Below are 21,866 nucleotides of genomic sequence, written 5' to 3' on the forward strand. Positions count from 1 at the left end.
GCTCCTGTCAGGCATCATATCGGCTAAGATGAACAGGCACATGGGTCAATACATGAGCGGGACACAGAAAGGAATTGGCAAGAATACCAGAGGTGCAAAACACCAGCTACTGGTAGACAGAACAATCAGCCGAGACTGCAAGACCAGACTGACCAACCTGTGCACTGCCTGGATTGATTACAAGAAGGCCTATGACTCAATGCCCCACAGCTGGATACTGGAATGCCTAGAATTGTACAAGATCAATGGGACCCTAAGAGCCTTCATCAGGAACTCAATGGGGATGTGGCGTACAACACTAGAGGCCAACTCCAAGCCCATAGCACAAGTTACCATCAAGTGCGGGATCTACCAAGGAGATGCTCTGTCCCCACTGCTGTTCTGCATAGGCCTGAACCCCCTCAGTGAGATCATTAACAAGACTGGCTACGGATACCGACTACGGAACGGAGCAGTTGTCAGCCACCTCCTGTACATGGATGACATCAAGCTGTATGCCAAGAGTGAACGAGACATCGATTCACTGATCCACACTACCAGGCTATACAGCAATGACATTGGAATGTCGTTCGGACTGGAGAAGTGTAGTCGGATGGTAACAAAGAGAGGGAAGGTAGTCAGAACTGAGGGGATTGAACTACCAGAAGGCAACATTGCAGACATAGAGGACAGTTACAAGTACCTGGGGATCCCGCAGGCAAATGGGAACCATGAAGAGGCCGCTAGAAAGGCTGCAACCACCAAGTACCTGCAGAGGGTCAGGCAAGTCCTGAGGAGTCAGCTGAATGGTAAGAACAAGATCCGGGCCATCAACACATACGCCCTGCCCGTGATCAGGTACCCTGCTGGGGTAATAGGCTGGCCAAAGGAGGAGATAGAAGCCACTGACATAAAGACAAGAAAGCTCCTGACCATGCATGGAGGGTTTCACCCCAAGTCCAGCACCCTGAGGCTGTACGCTAAGCGGAAGGAAGGGGGCCGGGGACTGGTGAGTGTCAGCACCACAGTCCAGGATGAGACAAGGAACATCCAAGAATACATTGGGAAGATGGCCCCAACTGACCGAGTGCTCAGTGAATACCTCAGGCAGCAGAAACCCAAGAAAGAGGAGGGAGACGAGGAACCATCATGGAAGGACAGGCCCCTGCACGGTATGTACCACCGGCAGATAGAGGAGGTGGCTGATATCCAGAAATCCTACCAGTGGCTGGACAAAGCTGGACTGAAAGACAGCACAGAGGCACTAATCATGGCAGCACAAGAACAAGCTCTGAGTACAAGATCCATAGAGGCTGGGGTCTATCACACCAGGCAAGACCCCAGGTGCAGGCTGTGTAAAGATGCCCCAGAGACAATCCAGCACATAACAGCAGGGTGCAAGATGCTAGCAGGCAAGGCATACATGGAACGCCATAACCAAGTGGCCGGCATAGTGTACAGGAACATCTGTGCCGAGTATAACCTAGAAGTCCCGAGGTCAAAATGGGAGATGCCCCCAAGGGTGGTGGAGAATGACCGAGCTAAGATCCTGTGGGACTTCCAGATACAGACGGACAAAATGGTGGTGGCTAACCAACCGGACATAGTGGTGGTAGACAAACAGAAGAAGACGGCCGTAGTGATCGATGTAGCGGTTCCGAATGACAGCAATATCAGGAAGAAGGAACACGAGAAGCTGGAGAAATACCAAGGGCTCAGAGAAGCGCTCGAGAGGATGTGGAGGGTGAAGGTAACGGTGGTCCCCGTGGTAATCGGAGCACTAGGTGCGGTGACTCCCAAGCTAGGCGAGTGGCTCCAGCAGATCCCGGGAATAACATCGGAGATCTCTGTCCAGAAGAGCGCAGTCCTGGGAACAGCTAAGATACTGCGCAGGACCCTCAAGCTCCCAGGCCTCTGGTAGAGGACCAATAATATATATATTTATTTATTTTTTATTTTTTCTGGCAATTAATTGAACTGTTTATTAGTTCAAACACATCTTTAGAGGAAGTAAACACTGAAAACAGCACAGAAAAAAAGAGCTTGCTCCTTCAAGGTTGTCATCTTGTGTACTTGTTTTAGACCGGTGGTCCAATTCCACCTACTTGCACTTGTGTATCCATGATATGTGCTGGATTTCCATTCGATGAAAATGCTAACCCTTTAACTTGAATTTTATTTTTAGAGAAAAAGGCAACCAGATCTTGTCAGCAGAGCCAGTGGTATTCGGTAATTAGGTTGATGAGGCCAAAAATGTTCAGTTCATTGCTTGTTGGCACATGATAACAGACTCAGGAAATTGCAAGTCCATATTGACAGTTTGACCCCTGTCAAATTCAAAGTGCACAGCCCCTTGAAGCATAAAAGCAGTAGTGCTGGAAACAGTCCAGAGGTGCAAAAGGAGACAAACTGTGAAGGAGAGAGCAGCCAAATTTATCGGAAAACACTTGTTACTTAATATTCCCTTAAGCATATTAACTCAGCCTAGTTTCACTTCCTTTTTCTTCACCTGCAGGAATTTGCACTAGCCTAACCTGATCTTACCCACATTTTTTTCCTACATTTTTACTGCAAGATAACATTTTATCAGTTTTCTGCATACTGCAATTTCAGTTTTTACTGCATCTGAAAAATGACAAAATAGTAAGAATTGCTTTGCTGTTGTCAGAGAGAAACACAAGCGTAAAACGTGAGCTTAGACTGTATTATTTTGATTAGTAGGCCAGTGTCACTATCCCTCACATTCCTCATTGGGTCTACTTGTTTCTGAGCCACTAATGTGCACTGCTCTGGATGGAATGCTGGTTATTACTAAAGTGATTTTATATAAATCATAGCGCAGTTAGTAGATCATCCTATAATTGCAGGATTATAATAATTTACCAGACTTGGTAAATTTTTCTCATTGCCTAAGAAAATTACATATTACATATCTTATTTTTCAGTTTCGCCTGCTTGATAGTGATCCTGCAATTTGTATAATTTCTGTGATTCCTGTAAAATAAAATGATCTCCCTCTATCACTCATCTCAGCTGACCCAAATTAAAAATTGATTTGTGATATAGGCTAAAGGCAGTAATAATGCTGCTATACAACAATGGAAAGTGAATGAATCAAAACCTTGAAAGCACTTTGATCAATTAATATAGTTCATAATCTGGATTAAGAGATTTTATATAAATCTGTGTTCATGAAAAGCAACAATTGGACAAGAAGCAGATTTTATTATAACAGTCTAATGTTCATAGTTAATGTGCGCTTAACAAAATTAAAAACATTTTGGTTAAGTTATGGTATGACTTAACCCTTGTGTGGTGTTCATATTTTTGTTACTTAGCCAGTGTTCATGGGTCTGGTGGATCCGCTAGAGTTTTGGCTTTCCAAATTAACACTATCAAACAATTTTATGTTAAATTACTCAACAGATGTTCACTTCATCCCAATTACAAACCATGTGAACAGCAAACATGGTTAATTTTTTCCCTTTACCTTTGTTAGATCACATTTATGAATTAATGTGCTTCTCGTTTTTTGTTTTTTTTTATAAAATGTTATAAAAAAATAAATCAGTTATAAAGTGGAGTGAATGGAAAGACACAACACATTTACACGTGAAGCAACATGTTTCACAACTAAATGGGATCAGCTGCTCATCAATGGTGACATTAGGCCCAGGGTTGTAAGACAGGGGGAGGTGGTGCACATACTTATCCCACACTGTCCTGATGGCAGCTAGCTTGTCTCTCTGCCGTCGAGCTGGTCTGTCGTCTCGGTTATCAAAACGGATAATCCTGGAAATTTTGTGGAAGTTTTCCAGAGACATTGATGCATGGAAAGGTTCTTGCCGGTTTCTGCATCCCACAGGGATTCTGTGGATTCCCCTTTGGACCTGAAAACTCCTGCAAGGATAAAAACCCCAAAGTAGGCCTTTGGGGTTCTTAGATGAATTTGGTCCATCTCCTTCCACCTCTCTCCAAAAACACACCTTCCTTCTAGATTACTGCAATCCAGAATAATTTTCTGGATGGAATCTGGGATGAAAAGCTCAAATGAAGACTTGATGTCCTGCACATGAGTAACTGTCAGCCGTGTTGGCCCTGCCTTATCACAGTAACAGCTCTGCATGGTGGCTCATTTCTTGGGCAAGAAGACCATTCAATTTCACCAGTTATTGACATCCATATTCCTTCACTTGCTGTCTGGTGGGCTTGTTCTGGTCCTGGAGCTGGCTGCAGATGGGGTACTCATCTTCGTTTTGTTACTAAATGGTGCTCAACCTCATCCTCTTCTTCAAAGTCACTGTCAGACTCTGAATTTTCAGAAATGTGAAATATTCTGAAACCTCTTTGTCAACATCATCATCCAAAGCCCCTCTCTCTTCCAAAATCAATTGGATGGCCCTCGCAGCAGATAATCTTTTGCCATCTTGATCAGTTGTGATAAAGAACCACACTCGCAAAGTCTTATTTATAGTATTATGCCCCTAATTTGCAGGTGGGACAGGGTATGAGAAAATAAAATTTGGATCCCTCAAGAAAGAGGGTAAAATGTGTGGGAATGTAAGAGCAGACGGTGTTGATAGTTGAATTTTCAACAATGTTGCAACTTTGTGCGGGAGCAGGAGGGGAAGAAAACACTATCAGCAGCACCAGAAAGGAGGAAGACAGAGTGTGGGAACACAGGACCTACACTTTCAACACTTTTATTAGACCTGGGTCCAGTGGACCCGAACACCTTGTATGTAATGTAAATGCGTGGGGGGAGGTACAGTATGAGGTCATTGAAAATTAGTTCAGATTTATGTTCTTCACAGAAAATAAGCCAAAGCCAATGGATTTCAGTTTGAAAAATAATTAATTGTTTAATTTTTCTTTTGAGAAAAACTGAAAACGGGTCTCACAGACCCGAACACCATACAAGGGTTAAGCTTGGTTTAAATTTCCCCAATGTATCCTATAGTAAAGAAGATAATATAGCAGAAACTAATTAAGATAATAACAAAGGAAGCATAAAACTAACAGCAAGACACAAAAAGCTGAGAACTACCAAAACAGAAAGTAACTAAATGGGAAATCAACTAGCACAGATGAAAACGTGGCAACAAAATGTAAGGGGACACTACAAGAAATCAAATACCTATAAGGAAAGTCTATAAAGAATACAGAATTAAACTACACACGTAATTAAAAATTTGTCAGAGAGAAGACTAAATAATAGATAGTCTTCTCTCTGACAACAATAATAGAAAATACTGCAAGAAAAAGTAGCTTTTACTTTTGACCAAATTGAGAGTAGACAAAAGAAAATGCCTTTGAAAGCTTCTCACTCCTGTCAGCAATCATCTCCTTCGCAATTCCACATTCAAACAGGAATGCATTTATGTGTTGAATAACACAACTTTGCAATTCCCCCAGACTTAAGTTTCCATCTTACACTCAATCAACTGAAAGTTGCAAAGGCCAAAAAGGACAAAGAAGGTACAAGAAGCAAGAACAGAAAACAGCTACATTTGCCCAGGAGAGGACACTACAGCAAATATAGAAGGTTTGGTTACTGATGCTGCTCAGGGTTTTTAGCCATTCAGTGTAGGCTGTTTGCTGGGCAGGATAAAGTTCAATGAAGGAGAGGAATGCATACTACTAGACTACTGACTAAGAAAATGAGAAAAATAGCTCCAGAGAGTAATTGCGAGAGTATCAGATTTATGTCATCGCTGTCTCACTTTTCTTATGTTGATCTTTATTCATTATTGAGCTAAAGAACCAACTTTTTTTGTGATTGATTAATCTGAATGTAGCCCATAAAACTTTATTTTTTAAACCTCAAAAACAACCAAACGCATCAATAGACTGAGTAATCTGTCAGGCGAAAGCTCAGTCTTTCAGCTAATATTTTATTACTTAATGAATATTTTTTCAGCATATAAAACTAAATTTGTTGTCACATAATGCAGGCATAAGGTTTTAAGAGCCTGAATCTGAGACAGACAGACTTTAATCCTTGCACCTTAGTTTTTCCTGTGGTTGTTTTGACAGAGTACAACAAATACTCCTGGTCATTCAAATTAACGACAAATATCACACAATATTTGACTATGCTGACTGACTTTTTCTCAGTACCCCCAAGACACATATTGATTTAGTAAGAGCTTCTCTGCAAGCGCACAGCCTACAAAAGCTGAAAAAAGTAGACTTGGTACATAAACATAATCCTTAAAAATTGTTGTGGCAAATCAGGAAGTAGTGTATGAATGATTTTGAAAGTATTTTTCTGATATCTCAAAGAGCAGAAAAACATTTTTGAAGGTGACAATCTGATATCCACAGGAAAACCCTTTAATAGTTGTAGTGAAGGAAAAATAAACATGGTTATGGAATATAGGTTAATGAGTAAAATGAGTTTTACATGCACATAAAAATAAGTAAGTAACTTCCAGGTAAATCATATGTTACATATTTTTCCCCTTTTGATATTATACCTGCTGAAGCAGAATCCTTATAGGCAAAGCATCTATTTTCAGAACTCTCCTGGGCTTAGCGAGGCAGCAAGACACAGATGTTCAAATTTCCCACTGGACTCTGTTCTTACACACATGCACATAAAAACTGTGCACAAAAAAAATCTTCAGGCAGAGAAATTGTCTTGAGAATGGCAATAATTATGCCAATGCAATTAAGAAAACATGCTCCACATAAGCCACATCTCTATTTGTCACCCTATTAAATCAGAAAATCAACAGGACCAAGGCTAAGCTCTATAAACACCATTTACACCATTCCTTCAAGTGAGTCTCAGATGCTGTGGTAAAGTAAATGCATACTTGAGTGAGAAATAAACTGGAATATATAAAAATTCAATTATGCAAGCAAGGAGTGAAGTCATACTGCTGCATGATGTTGGAACTGATAAGCTATTAAGTCTCACAAATGGAAACGCTGACACTTAAAACGGCCGAGAACACGGAATGTGTTTGCACATGTTCCGTTTGTTGAATAAAGTAAAATGAGAAAAGGAGTGTAGAACTTTGATCACTTTTTCTTTCCACCTCTCTTGCTCATTTCTTTATGCATTTACAGTATATCGTTCTCTTTGGATCTCTCGCTCTTGCTGTGATACACGGTGTGTATCAAAAACGCCTCATTCTGTCATTGTCAGCGTGCTAACAGGCTCATTGGACTACCTTGTTATCCAACTCAAACAGTGAGACCTAAAGAAAAAACCACAGCACATTTCCATAATGTTATTGACCGAGTGCTGAGATGCGACGCTGCCTGGAATATACACACATTTGCATGTCTATTACCTCAGAAAACTGCAACTCTTGACATGAGGCAAGGAGAGCCAATTTGAAGCTCTGCTGCACATTCAACATCCTCCAAATATCCACCCACATACAAACCGTTACACACCAGAATCACATTAAAGCTGGAAAGGAAAGCATTTAGGGAGACAGGAAGTAGTGTAATGAAGGCCAATGATGTCCTTTAGAGGGTTAAACACACACACTTGACATGCATGATGGATCAGCTGTGAAATAGGCTGGAAGGCAAAGTTCAGCAAAGCCAGTGTGACAGGAATTTCAAATAGGATGTACCTGTCTATCTTTGAAACATGTCAGGCACTACTAGTGGTGTTTAGATTGTAAAAGGAAGATAATAGGATCGTGTATGACACAGGTGGCAGATTTAGCTGTTGTGACAGCAAGAGAGGATTATACCAGAGAATCTGAGGATGTGAGGCAGATCCTAGTAGCTCAATGAACTGAGGGCTGTACACTCTGTGTACTTGTAGCATGATTAAAAACACTGATTACAGTTTAGATTTATAGCTCAGGTTTCTCTGTATTAGCATCCTGCTCTTTCATTTGAGCTATTGGATATACAGATAGAGAGAGTGTTATGTCTTTCTCACTTACACACACAATACTAGAGGTCAACTTTAAGCAAATTGCATAAATTGTCTTTATGTCTGTGAAGGTTCTCAATCATTCAGGTCATTGTAGTCAAAGGAGCTTGCAAAGAAAAGCGTCTGGACTTCTTTAAGTTGCTTGAAGACGTTTCACCTCTCATCCGAGAAGAGAGGTGAAACGTCTTCAAGCAACTTAAAGAAGTCCAGACGCTTTTCTTTGCAAGCTCCTTTGATCATAAATTGTCTTCAAGTGCTGGCTTTATCAAGGAGATCGTGTTTTACCACTGCTCTTATTCATAGGCCTGGACCCCCTCAGATGATCATTAACAATGCTGGATACAGATACTAACGAAATGGAGGAATCATTAGCCACCTCATCCATATGAACTACATCAAGCTGTATGACAGGCGTGACCAAGACATTGATTCACTGATCCACACCAATAGGATCTACAACAACAACATTGGGATGTCATTTGGACTGGAAAAGTGTACTCACAGAGAGTAACACAGGGGCGACCGTGGCTCAAGAGTTGGCAGTTCGTCTTGTAATCAGAAGGTTGCCGTTTTGAGCCCCGGCTCCGACAGTCTCGGTCGTTGTGTCCTTGGGCAAGACACTTCACCCATTGCTTACTGGTGGTGGGCAGAGGGCCCGGTGGCACCAGTGTCCGGCAGCCTTGCCTCTGTCAGTGCGCCCCAGGGTGGCTGTGGCTACAATGTAGCTTGCCATCACCAGTGTGTGAATGGGTGGATGACTAAACGTGTAAAGCGCTTTGGGGTCCTTAGGGACTAAATAAAGCGCTATAAAAATACAGGCCATTTACCATTTAAGTCCTGAGGAGTCAGCTGAAGGGGAATAACAAGATCTGGGCACTCAACATTAAGGCTAAAGGTCCAGTTTACCATCCCGGAAATGGTAACTTCGATAGGGTTACCTGTCCCAGGTAGATATCTGTATATGTACCCTAATGTGCCCTCCATTCCAATCTGCAACCAGATATTAATAAATCATAAGGAGATCTACGAGAAATTTTATCCTCCTTGCATAATTCAGGTTGCACTGATGTAAATGCTATCGCTGTTGTACCAACATTTAACTGTTCAGCAATATCCCACTAAACAGCCAACTGTGTTGTAATGCATACAGCAACTCTAAGCAAAAGTGCATTCTCTTGAAAACCATGTGAGTTCATCCCTGATGAGAACTCACTAAAGGTTTGTTTTTAACCTTGAAACAAGATGGGAGGTCAGACACTGTTGTGCTCAGTATAGAATACCCTAATTTTGAGCAGGATGAGAACTGCGTGGACTAACACCAGTTGTGACCTTGATTAAATTGTCTTTAAAATTGAAGTGATTTGTTGTAAAGCTTAACTTGATTGGGTGCTTACTGCTATTCCCAGCAGTTCAATCCTTAGTATTAACACCTGAAAAACAGTTTTAGAAACAGAAGCTCAGTGCTCTATTTTATTACCCAACAGTAGACCATTTGATGAAAAACCAACTTTCAGCACTCTGTGTCATTTTATGATCATAAATTAAGTCTCAATATGAACTCTGACCATAAGAAATATAATTTCTTTTATATAAATGGAACAGAAAAGTAGAATGAGAGATTATTAAACCACTGTGTCATCCGGTGTAATTTAATGGAAATTAATATAGTGAAGATACTACATGATTGCGGACCTCCCAGCCAGTGGCACCATTCTATGTCAATAGAGTAAACCGTTATGTATGAGTGTACCATTATAGTACTTATAGTAAGTATTGGTACTTCATGTTGTTGGTATGTTGCAGAGCTGCGATTAATGTTTTTTTCTAATCCAAACTTACCCGAATACTTTAAGTGATAACTGTATCTCTTGCCAGTCAGATATCATAGTAATGCCACATAGTTACAAAGTGGCAGTGAAAGTGGAAGCAAGATTATGAATATAATTTCCTGATAGAGGTGTGGCTACAACTAGAAACCATCAAATATTAAAGAATTCAGTGACTTCTAGAAAATGTTGGTGAACCAACTAGAACCTAAAGTTCTAGACAAAGTGTGTGTGTACCGAGGTAATTTTACTTCAACACTGAGGTGCATGCATATTAGTACATACAGAGAGTTGCCTCTCCAACCAGAATTCAATTCAATTTAGTTCAATTCAGTTACATTTTATTTATATAGTGCCAAATCCCAACAATAGTTGCCTCAAGGCGCTATATTGTAAGGTACACCCTAATTTTAGTTTAGTTTTTTGTTTGTTTGTTTTTTAGTTACAGTTAAGTATGAAAATCTTGATGCAGATGACAGCCATTGTGTCTTTCCGTTTTAGATTTTAAATTAACGTTGCTATATTTGGTCAGTGAAAGGAGGGGAGTTGATGTCTTACTACCACCTTGTATCTGAATCAGTATGTTAATGACTACATTTCCATTCCTTGGGTTCATTTGAATCCAGCAGGTGTCTAAATAACCCAAGGGATGCTGTAAAAATGAGCCATGTGTCAAACAGTTCAGAAATTTACACAGTGCAGTGGTTTGAATATACTATATTTGGCAACATAAGAGGACTGCAGTAAGAATTGCTACATATTAAAGTTTAACACAATTATGGAATCGTAGCCATATGCACAACCAGTAGTGTATACCGAAATATCAAAGTGAACTCATAATGGAGAACAATCATAAGCCGATGACCAGCAGCGCTCATTTGTTTATCACAGCGAGGGGATCCAGAAATAAATCTGTGAAAGAAAAACTGCACGCATGGCAGCTACATTAAAAAGACAGAGGAAATTGCCTCACTACCAGAGGCAACAGCTTGGCAAAAGACATGACTCGTCTGGCAGAAAAAGGTGCCAGAAACAATTATTTTTCTCTTTTCCTCACAAAGGAAGAACACAGTTTCTGTTTCCCTCCTGTGGTCTGCTCTCATATGAGTCTTGGGCATGGCATGCCTTTCATGCAGATTGCCTCATTGTTGAAATTAAGAGAACAATGTCAAAAATACTTATTCGTACCACCACTGGTGCCAAAACCCTGACTATATATCCAGACAGAACCTGTTCAGTAAGTAAAACGTTATGATTTCACTATCGAGAAATCAATGCTATCATTAGCACTTCAAACAAGGTTGATTTCAAGCCCAGCTCTGACGAAGAATGCACTCAGACTGATATAGCATTTAGTTTCAATTCAGCAAGACAGGTTGAAAATGGGTTTCAGCAATATTATTCAACATCATTGCACTAATAATAGTAAACTTAACATTTGCATACTGCTGTTTATCATTTATTCAGAAAGTTGGCCGCTGGTTATCTGTTTTAGTTCCACAAAATCAACCCTCGTAGAAATAAAACATATTGGTCAGTGTCTTGTTGGGGTATAGAATACCTCTAATTCTGATTTGATAACAAATAATAACCTAGTTAAGATCACAGATAACCAGAGTTGGCAAAAGTACAGACTTTCTGTACTGTAGAAGTACAAATACTGTTAAAAAATACACCAGTAAAAGTTCAGGTACTGATTCATGTTATTTATGCAAGTACAAATAAGAAAGTATAGGCTCGGAAATGTCCTCAAAGCAAGAAAGTAAAAAGTAGCCCTTTGGAGGATGTCTCTATTTTTGTACAGAGCTAACTGGACCTTGTACTATGTTAATGTAACGATAAAATAATATCAGTAGATGGAAATACAAACCTTTTTTATTCTACTTATACTCTGCTTGAATCTGAAGAATGAAAATAAAATGATCTATTTTCTGTTGCCTACATTGTAGAGGGTGATGTTGCTTCTAAACAGGAAAATATATATAGTTAGGGGTTAAAGTGGGATTCAGCAAGTGGAGGAACCCTTAAATTAGTTGTAGTGGCTCAGTATGAGGAAAAGAATCATAACTCATAACAATAATTTCTATTGTGAGCTCCAGTAGATTTTATTTGTGTATAGGCTGTGATCAGCTGACCTGTTGCTCTTTGTAGATTTGCAAAATGTCATGTGTTGTTCTGGTTGATTTCCATCCTCTACACTGACTTTATGCTGTGTTTTTCTAGATCAGGGGTGGCCAACCAGTCAGAGACCAAGAGCCACTTTTTTTTTTTTACTGTGTTACCACAAAGAGCCACATCATACACATGGGCACACATGGGCACCCATCCTTTCACCTCTCTCTCACACACACACACACAAAAAATACACACATCTCTGCTCAGTCAGATTTATTGTAAATGTCACACACCAACATGATGACAGAAATGGACTCCTACAGTACTAAAACCACACGCCAGTCACTTTCAACAATGAACATTGTGTGCAGTGTCTCACACACACAAACTCTCAGTTCAACCAAGTCCACAAACAAAAATATAATAATCTACAATAGCATTTTTCTTTTACAATGCATGATGTTTAGTGGGAAATCTGGCATTCCTTGCCTTGAACAGTCCTCTTCAGATCTGGCTTGTATTCCGTTGTTGTCACTCGACGCAATTCTTTCACATGAGTGTCAGTCCGAACAGATCGATGCTTGGATTTCACATGTTTCAGGGTAGAGAAAACAGACTCGCAGACGTATGTTGACCCAAACATTGACGGTATCTTAAGCGCAGCCCATTTGACATTGGGATATTTTTCCATTGGCACACTTTTCCAGAACTCAATGGTCTAAATTGGTCCTCCTCACAAAGATCGATCAACTCCAACTCAGCCGCAGAGCAGTAAAATGCGTTAAATCTCCCTTTTGATTATGCATCTTGAACAGCTTCAGTTTGGTGCAAACACACTTTGCAGCATTTTTAACTTACCCTGCAGGGTCAAGTTCAGTCTGTCCAAGTGACACAACATGTCGACCAAAAAGGCCAGATCCATAATCCACTTGAGGTGCGAGAGCTTGGGATAGTCCTTGTCCTTCTCTTCCATAACAGTTTCACGGCATCCAAAAGCTCAAACAAGCGAGAGAGTACCTGGCCTTTTGACAGAGACCTCACAGTGCAGTGCAGCGGCAGGTCACCTGGAAGCCCTTGGTCCAGCTCAGCGATGAGATTCTTGAATTGCCTGTGGTTAAGCGCATGAGTGCGGATGTAGTTAACGATTTCCATCACAGGCTTCATGACGTTATCTAAATGAAATGATTTAGACACAAGTTGCTCCATGTGGATGATGCAATGGAAATTCCAAAACTTCGTGCAAATATTGCCAACTGAGGCTTGTCTTGTATATCACAACTCTCATCCAATGCAACACTAAAATACTCACATGCTTGAAGGTCAGAGTGCAACTGTGATTCAATAGCCGTGAGTTAACTGTGAGTTAATGTCCGATATTCTGTGTTCAACAGTGTGGAGGGACAGTTGGACGTCTGACACCATGCTTTTTAGTTTGTTGTTTTCAGGAGACAAAATTTCAACAACGTCACTGTGGCATTTTTTAACGCACTTCCCTTCATTGTATGGCTTTTTAGCCCATGCAATGTTTCAAGCCAGCTGATAGGATGCGAGCGTTATGGTCTCTGATCGCTTCGTAAACTTTTTGAAAAACTGTATCTGCTTTTCTACCTGACTTTTCAAAGTGGCAAACTCGTGCTTGCGAAGTTCAGTCCCTTTTGGAAATTCCCGGTCAATGTTAGCACGGAGTGAGCTGAAGTGGCGCTAAAGATTTGAAGCTTTGAAATGCGCTAATGATGTCTGACACATAAGACAGAATGGCTTGCCATTGCGTTCAACAAAAAAATATAAACTCTCCCACTCTGTTAAAAATGGCCTGTGTTCATCTTCATATTTTCGTTTTGCTGTGCATTGCGCAATTGATGAAAATACCGTATTGAACTCAAGGAAAGCAAATGCGCACATTTTAAAACAACAACAACAACAACAACACAAAAAACCCCAAAACACAAACTTTGATATGAACGTAAGAGCGAATAAATCTAAGCATCATCAGCTGAAAAACCATGAATCTCTGCTACAATTGAGGTAACCCAACTCTGACCATGAAGCCACAGCCACTGTGCACCAGTCACACACTGTTTGTTACTTTAAATCCATCACAGCGAACTAACCTGTTTATCCTGCACTAAACCGCAGAGGATTTTCATGCAACCTTCCAGTTTATCACATCCCACTGAGCAGTCCTAAATCTAACCTCTCTTCTTGTGACAAAGTGGGTGAGAACACCATTTGCCCAGATTTTAGGCGTGTTATTCTTAGTTAAAATTCTTGTTTTGATTAGTTTATTTAAACTTATTCTGTAGTTTGCAAACATTTACTATCCCAGATTTGTTTATGCTTTGCACTTTTTTTTTATTTTTTTTTATAACTCTTTATTTTGTACTTTTTCCTTTGTATTACATACGGACAAGACAATAATAATAATAATAACACAACAACAAACACACAAAAAAAAAAAAAAAAACACGAGAGGTCCCGCCCTATAAGGCTGACTGAGACTTATAAATTATCCATTTTGTCCACTGTTTTCGGTGTTTGTCAGATTTCAGTCTCAGAGTGTAAGTCATTTTTTCCATTGTATATATGTCCTCGATTACGTCCATCCAGTCTTCCAGTTTTAAAGGATCGCTTTTCAGCCAATTCTTTGTTATCACCTTTTTGCTTGACAACAACATAATCTTAAACAAATACCAGTCCTCCTTTTTTACATTTTCCCATATTCCAAAATACATTACTCGTGCCTCACACAGTACTTCATACCCCAGCACCTTCGTCATTGTTGCCGCGATTCTTTCCCAATATGATTTAATATATTTACACTTCCAAAACACATGTGAGTGATTGGCGTTCCAGTCTCCACATAATCTCCAGCATTGTTGGGGTGTTTTCAACTGCTTGCTTTTGATATACGGAGTAATAAAAAACCTAATCACATTTTTCCAACCATATTCTCTCCATCGTCTAGAGCTAGTGGAGTTATGCTGTGTGAGACATAAGGATCGCCAATCATCCTCTGACAACTCAATTTGTAGTTCCGATTCCCACTTTTGTTTAATATATAATGTTTCATTCCTATTCGAATTTTGTAGGCCATCATATAATTTCGACTTTGCACTTTTAAAGATTACTTAGTATAACATCTTGGTTTAAATCATTTTTGACAAGTTTATTAAGTTAACATTTTATTTATTTCAACTGTTAGTTTGTCCACTTTACTTTTTTTGAACTCACCTACCTGTGTTTCAGGAACAAAAGGAGGAAGTGTGCCCTCACTTCCTGTATTTATAGCTTCCTGTTTACTGCTGATGTCACAGGAAGGGGCAGGTGAAGGGGGGGGGGTGAAAGGGGAGGTAAAGAACTGGCAAAGAGTAGCATAAGTGTATAATTATGATTGTAATGTCTAGTCTTACCCATTGAATGGAGTATTCCTTAGGAGAACAGTGTGTTTGGATAGCTTAAGTATTTAAGCAGAAGAAAGCTTGCCAGTTCAAGTTCAGTTATGTTTATTTACACCAAGTTATCTTTGGAGTTATTGAGTTTTTTTATGTTTGTAAATATTTTTCTCGCCAATGTCCGTTCTCTGGCAAACAAAATGGATGAGATACGGCTCTCCATCACTAACAACAGACGGATTATGGACTCAAATGTCATGTTTTTCACCGAAACATGGCTGAACAACAGCTGCCCGGACAATGCTATCGAGTTAGCAGGACGCCACACACACCGAGCCGACAGGCTAGCAGATGACTCCGGCAAGACCAGAGGTGGAGGTTTGTGCATTTATATTAACAATGCTTGGTGCATGAACTCCACTACTACTGAGAGTCACTGCTCACCTAATGCGGAGTTTTTAATGGTCAAATGCAGACCTTATTATCTCCCCAGAGAATTCACTTCGATCATACTCACTGCCGTGTATATACCTCCCGACGCTAATGCTAGGTTGGCCATGAAAGAACTTTCTGCAGCCATTAACAAACACCAGAATAAACACCCCGAGGCTGCTTTTATTGTTGCTGGCGACTTCAACCACACCAACTTAAAGACAGTCCTCCCCAGATTCCACCAACATGTCTCCTGCCACACCAGAGGAGACAAGACTTTAGACCATGTGTATTCCAACCTGGCTGGAGCCTACAAAGCCACACCCCTCCCCCACATTGGACAATCGGACCATCTCTCCCTGTTCCTCACACCACGGTATTCACCACTCATCCAACGTGTGAAACCTGCTGTGAGGACAATTAAAGTGTGGCCAGAGGGGACAGACGCAGTGCTCCAGGACAGATTTAAAAACACAGACTGGAATATGTTCACCCACACAGACCTGGACCAGTACGCCTCATCTGTACTGGATTACATCTCCAAAACCACAGACAGTGTCACCACCCAGAAACGGATCACCATGTACCCCAACCAGAAGCCTTGGATGAACCGGGATGTTCGTCTCCTCCTGAAGGCCCGCAACACTGCCTTTAGGTCAGGAGATGCACACGCCTACAGTACAGCCAGGGCTAATCTAAAGAAGGGCATCAAAAAAGCCAAACACTATTACAAAAAGAAGGTAGAAGAACACTTCTCCAACTCCAACCCCCGACGCATGTGGCAAGGACTCCAGACCATCACAGACTACAGGACCACCAAACCCTCCCCCGCATCCTCTGATGTCTCCTTCCTCAACGAGCTCAACAACTTTTATGCTCGTTTTGAGCGAGGGAACCCCACAACCACAACCAAAGCAGACATGATGCCAGACCACCAACCTATAACTCTCTCCCCCACCGATGTAGGAGCGGTGCTGAGCAGGATCAATGTCCACAAGGCTGCAGGCCCTGATGGCATCCCCGGGCGTGTTCTCAGAGCGTGTTCTGGGGAGCTTGCAGGAGTGCTCACAGACATATTCAATCTGTCCTTGGCCCACGCTGTGGTACCGGCCTGCTTCAAATCCACCTCCATCGTCCCGATACCCAAAAACTCCAACCCATCTTGCCTCAATGATTACCGCCCAGTAGCACTCACCCCCATCATCACTAAGTGCACTCAAAAAAATGAATGAGGTGGATTGTTCAGTGTATATTAATTATTTATTTTCATTTTACTTAAAATATATGTTTTTGTTAAGTTAACATATGTTTTTCTAATCAAGTCTACGTAATTGTGTCTATTATTCAACGTACATAATACTAATGTGTTACTTGATCGCATAACATTTAAGTTAAGTCAATTAGGATCGATATACCTTGTATATCCACAAGGTGGCAGTAATGCAAAAACAGTTGTAATGAAACCGCGCAGAACAAGAAGGTTTCACGGCTTGTGCCTGCTCATGCGCAAGACTTCAAATTTAACTGAAAAAGGCTGTTTTGGCGCCAAGCTGCTGTTTCTTTGAGAGGTAAGACCACTTTTTTTCTTTGACTATGTTGTGTAGTATCTATATGTCCAGCATGGTTATATTTTGCGTTTGTCTTACAAGACATGTTATATCGTTTGCGTGTGCTTGTTTTACATTAGTTTTACTGGGTCCTGGACATGCTTATTTTGTGGACTGTGTAAGAAACATTTTTATTGTTTTTTGTTTTATTAAGGGATTAGCTACAGGGGTTCATGGGGTTATTCTTTCAAGGGGTTATTTTTCCATTTGGTTTCTTGGGATTCCTTTTCTGTAATCAGAGAGTCGGAAATATCGAATAGGATAGCAAGGATAGCATAAAGTGACATTTAAAATCCAAAAAGTCAAGGGCGAAAGCCACTGTGACACCATTGTTCTGCTCTATCAGTAATCTGTATTATGTAAAAATGGTCTGTAAATACAGCATGTTTCCTAGCGGAGTTATACATATCAATGTAGTTATAAATTACAGTTTGTGAAAGCACACACTTAATTTTTTTAATAAAATTATTCAAGACATATGAGTGGACAGACAATGGAGGTCGACAGACCTGGTGATAATTGCTTCTATAGAAAGTTAGCACATGGCAGTGTCAATCTCTTGCTTTTCTTCTGAGTAGTATTTTATTTAGTTGTAATTCAAACAATAATTTGCTTCTTGAAATTAAGGAATTAATTTTTTTTTTCTTTATAAATCTCAGATCCTGCCTTTACCTGCTCCCTCCTATACTGATGTGGTGTATGTGGTATTGCTGAGCTTGTATGTGGTATGTGAACTGTTATACTTTTAAAAACAAAACTGTTTTATAAGTTAAGTTTTCTTTTGTGACCCATCCCATGCCCCTGTTATTTCTTCTCCACATCTGAACCATGGTAAAGGTTGCAGTTCAAGGGCCTGAGGCATGAAATTCTTTTCAGATCAGCTGTGATCAATATTTTTTGGAACTTGATAAATAACAATAAAAGCTGTAATGGCTCCATTAGCATTTTGTGTAAATGTTTGTGTTAAAATTATAGCTTTAATGAGGTCTTACTACATTAGTTTTAGTTTGTATATGTGTACATATAGTATGTATATTTACAGTACAGTATGTTGTGTTTGTTGACATATTTTCAGGTGGAAGCAGAATATGTGAGGATTACTACTGCTGCACATGTTCCAAGGCTTTTTACACAACTTGACCAATACACTGACCAGCTCATAAAAGTCTTCAAGAAAAAAGGAGGCGTTGCAGGGAAGAAAATTAGACAAACTTTGGCCCCAGCCACACAGGTGCGTTATTCTGTTGGTAGCAAAATATTATGGCTAATAAGATCATTTTCAAATTTAAACAGCTAGTGTATGGTAGCTGCACAGTGCACTTACATTTATATTAAGCAAGACAAAGTTTGGTACTCAAAACGTTGGAAAATTTAAATTACCTAAACATATGTAAAATCTGATCCCTTGATTTAGGTTAAACCAGAAGTGAATGTTTTTATGTTATGTTTTGAATGCAAAAAAGATGATGTATTAGTTTGTCTTTACCTCCATTATGGACATATATAATGTGGTGGAAACCCTGCCCAACAGGTTAACTATTCATGTCCATGTGATGATTAGTTGGTCTTGTGTACATGTCTATCTGTGCAGTGGATATGTCATTCATTTTGCGTATAATGTGAGTTTCTGTCATCCTAAAGTATATCTGTTTTCTCTTCCTGTATCTCTGCCACTCTCTACAGAAGGAAACCATTGAAAAGGGGAGGGAGTGTGTCCTCAGGGCACTACCTTTTTACCTGAATGAAGACCCAAGCATCCTCTTCAAAGAATAATTGGTTGGTAATTTTAGTTTAGTTTTTTATCTGTATTAAACCAAATTTTGAATAACTAATGTTGTTGCATGTTGTAATGTTGTTGTTGTTGTAATTTGCATGGAACCTGTTTAAATGTTTTGGGAAATCTTCTTGTATACCCAAACTATTTATATTTATCGTTGAATCTGTAGTCTAAAATAGTGGCGCACTGGGGTGCATGTTCCTAATATTGTGTTTACGTCATTAAAGGGTAGCTTTGGCCCTTTTTCTTTCTTTTTTTAAAACTGGATGCCATTTTTCTATGTTTTTGTGTCTAAGCTACAGCTGTTCAGAGGGAGCTGGAACAAATTACCCTTGCTATCTTTACCATCGAAAGAGCTGATGCCAGCACTCCTCCAGCCGATGTGGGTATAACCATCTAGTGTGTCCTGCATGACCTGGAAGACCTGGCCTCTGCATGTGCACTCTTAATGGGTAGGATATATGCACTGAATCTCAGTTAACCTCAAGACTGAAAGCTAAGAGACAATCAAAAGTATTGAGATTTAAAGGATTTAATTGAGAGATGATACTGCACCAGAAATGTTGAAGGGTGGTGTGTATATTAGCGTTCAAGGCATATTGTTATGAGGTGGAAATATGTTCATATTCAGTTTGTGTTACATTGTGTGCATTGTAAAGGTAATTGCAATACATACTAAAAATAAGGGTAAGTTAGGAGGTTGATCTGATATCCTCGTGTTGGTGTTGTTCCCAGATCATCATACTAAATGTTGTTCCAGGATCAACATTGCAAGTGACCAATCAGAATGTTGTGACGTCATACTTTTGCGACTTCGGGAAAAACCGGCGTAAAACAAAAAACTGTACTTAAGCTGCGTGAAACCGCCTCTGTCCGCCGATCAACTGACCCTGACCCTAACCGTAACCCTTTAATAAACAGTAAGCAGAATTGATATTGTCCTTGCAACATTGGAATTTCATAAATGCACGAATGGCTTGGAATAGAATAACGTCACAACAATGTGATTGGTCACTTGCAATGTTGAACCTGGAACAACATTTTCATGATGGTCTGGGAACAACACCAACACGAGGATATCAGATCATCCAAGTTGGGAATGCAGGATGAATGTATATTTTGTGGACTTTTAAAGACGAACAATTGTTTCCATGTTAAAATGTTTACATCTGAAGTTTTTTGCCCAAACACTGGTAAAATAAATGTTGACAGTGGCGAGTGTTAAATGGTTACTGCTGTGCTGTTGCAAAAAAACTGAACGCTGACAAACTGTTTTATTGTTAGACCATAATGTTGGCATGTTTTGTTAAAGTTTTATTTGGGATGGTGATGTAATTTTCTTTAATTGCTAATATCAGTGGACTATTTATTATTATTATTATTGTTGTTGTTGTTACATTTTTTTTTTTTTTTTTTTTAAATTGTGGCTGTTGAGGTGGACACTTCACTTTGCATTGTTAAAGGAAAGCACTTCATTGGCATTGTGTTACTGGACTGACCCTAAGCAATCATTGCAAATAGCAACTTTGCTATCCATTTTAGACACTAAAAGAAAAAAAACACTCACAGACCTTACTAGCATCACATGTGCATAACTCAAGTGTCATCTTATCAATGTGTTATGTGATCTTCAATGCGTTTTTTTTTCTCTTCTATTTCTGGTAGATACAGACATTTAATTTAAAGTCTTGATGTTGCATCTGTCTACATACTGTTAATTACTAACCCTAATGAGCTGTTGTGTTTTATTTTGGACTGGGTTTACACAAATGCTCACTGAATGTGTTGGCAATAAAATAAATTTTAAAAAATAAGTTGGATGTACTTAATTCATTTGTGTGGAACCTGTTGACAAAATAGATTTATGTAAAACTAATTAATAAAGCACAAGGTGGCTGAAAATATAATATTTGAATTAATCTAACTTAAATTTAACATTTTACTGCCACAAATAAGAAATGTGTTGAAGTAACTAATCTAAACTATCTAACCTGAAAATATATCATCTATGTTCATACAACATAACTTGATTTAGTTAGTCTTAAATATGTCTTGTTAATCTTAAGTAGTTTTTTTAAATTAGATGAACTAAAGATTTTTGCTTTAAACTAACATAATTCAATTTCGTGGAACCTGTTGACAAAATAATTTTAATTAAAGTCAACGTTTCATTTTTTTGAGTGTGCTTAGAGCGACTGGTCCTAGCACACTTCAAATCCTGTCTCCCCCCCCACCCTGGACCCCCACCAATTCGCATACCGCCGGAACAGGAGCACAGAGGATGTAGTCTCCATCGCAATGCACTCTGTCCTTCCACACCTGGACAACAACAACACCTACGCCAGAATGCTGTTTATAGACTTCAGTTCAGCATTCAATACAATCCACCCCTCACAACTCATCAGGAAACTGACAGACCTGGGTATCAGTTCCCTCATCTGCAAATGGTTACTGGACTTCCTGACCAACCGCCCCCAACATGTCCGGCTGGATAACCGCTGCTCATCTACCATCACAATGAACACCGGTGTACCACAAGGCTGTGTGATGAGCCCTTTCCTCTACTCCCTCTTCACCCACGACTGCAGACCTGCTGATGGTTCCAACACCATCATTAAGTTTGCAGATGACACCACGGTGATTGGCCTCATCAGTGACAACGATGAGGCCGCCTACAGGGAGGAGGTGGATCGTCTGGCTGAGTGGTGCGACAGAAACAACCTGCTGCTTAACACCGAGAAGACCAAGGAGCTCATCGTGGACTACAGGAGGAATGCTGACCCACATCCACCCATCCACATTAAGGGGACGGCTGTGGAGCGTGTGAGCAGC

The 21,866-nt window shown here is 40.0% G+C and overlaps 1 protein-coding gene and 1 long non-coding RNA gene across 7 annotated transcripts in view; one reads left to right on the forward strand and one right to left on the reverse strand.

Annotated features, from left to right (window-relative positions):
- The window catches only part of naaladl2 (N-acetylated alpha-linked acidic dipeptidase like 2), a 568,261-nt gene that overhangs the window by 240,694 nt on the left and 305,701 nt on the right, over positions 1-21,866 (reverse strand). The gene's annotated exons all lie outside the window — the stretch shown is intronic.
- LOC113016302 (uncharacterized) lies at positions 16,909-19,753 on the forward strand. Of its 3 annotated transcripts, none has more exons than XR_003271208.1 (4): positions 16,909-17,218; positions 17,917-17,982; positions 18,333-19,033; positions 19,331-19,753. It is a non-coding gene; the product is annotated as an uncharacterized LOC113016302 (long non-coding RNA). The 3 variants fall into 3 exon arrangements; XR_003271209.1 differs by lacking the exon at positions 16,909-17,218 and having other exon boundaries at positions 17,225-17,982; positions 18,333-18,488; positions 18,941-19,033; XR_003271207.1 differs by lacking the exon at positions 16,909-17,218 and having other exon boundaries at positions 17,225-17,982.

This window comes from Astatotilapia calliptera, chromosome 23 (genome assembly GCF_900246225.1).
Source record: "Astatotilapia calliptera chromosome 23, fAstCal1.2, whole genome shotgun sequence".
NCBI classification, from domain to species: domain Eukaryota; kingdom Metazoa; phylum Chordata; class Actinopteri; order Cichliformes; family Cichlidae; genus Astatotilapia; species Astatotilapia calliptera.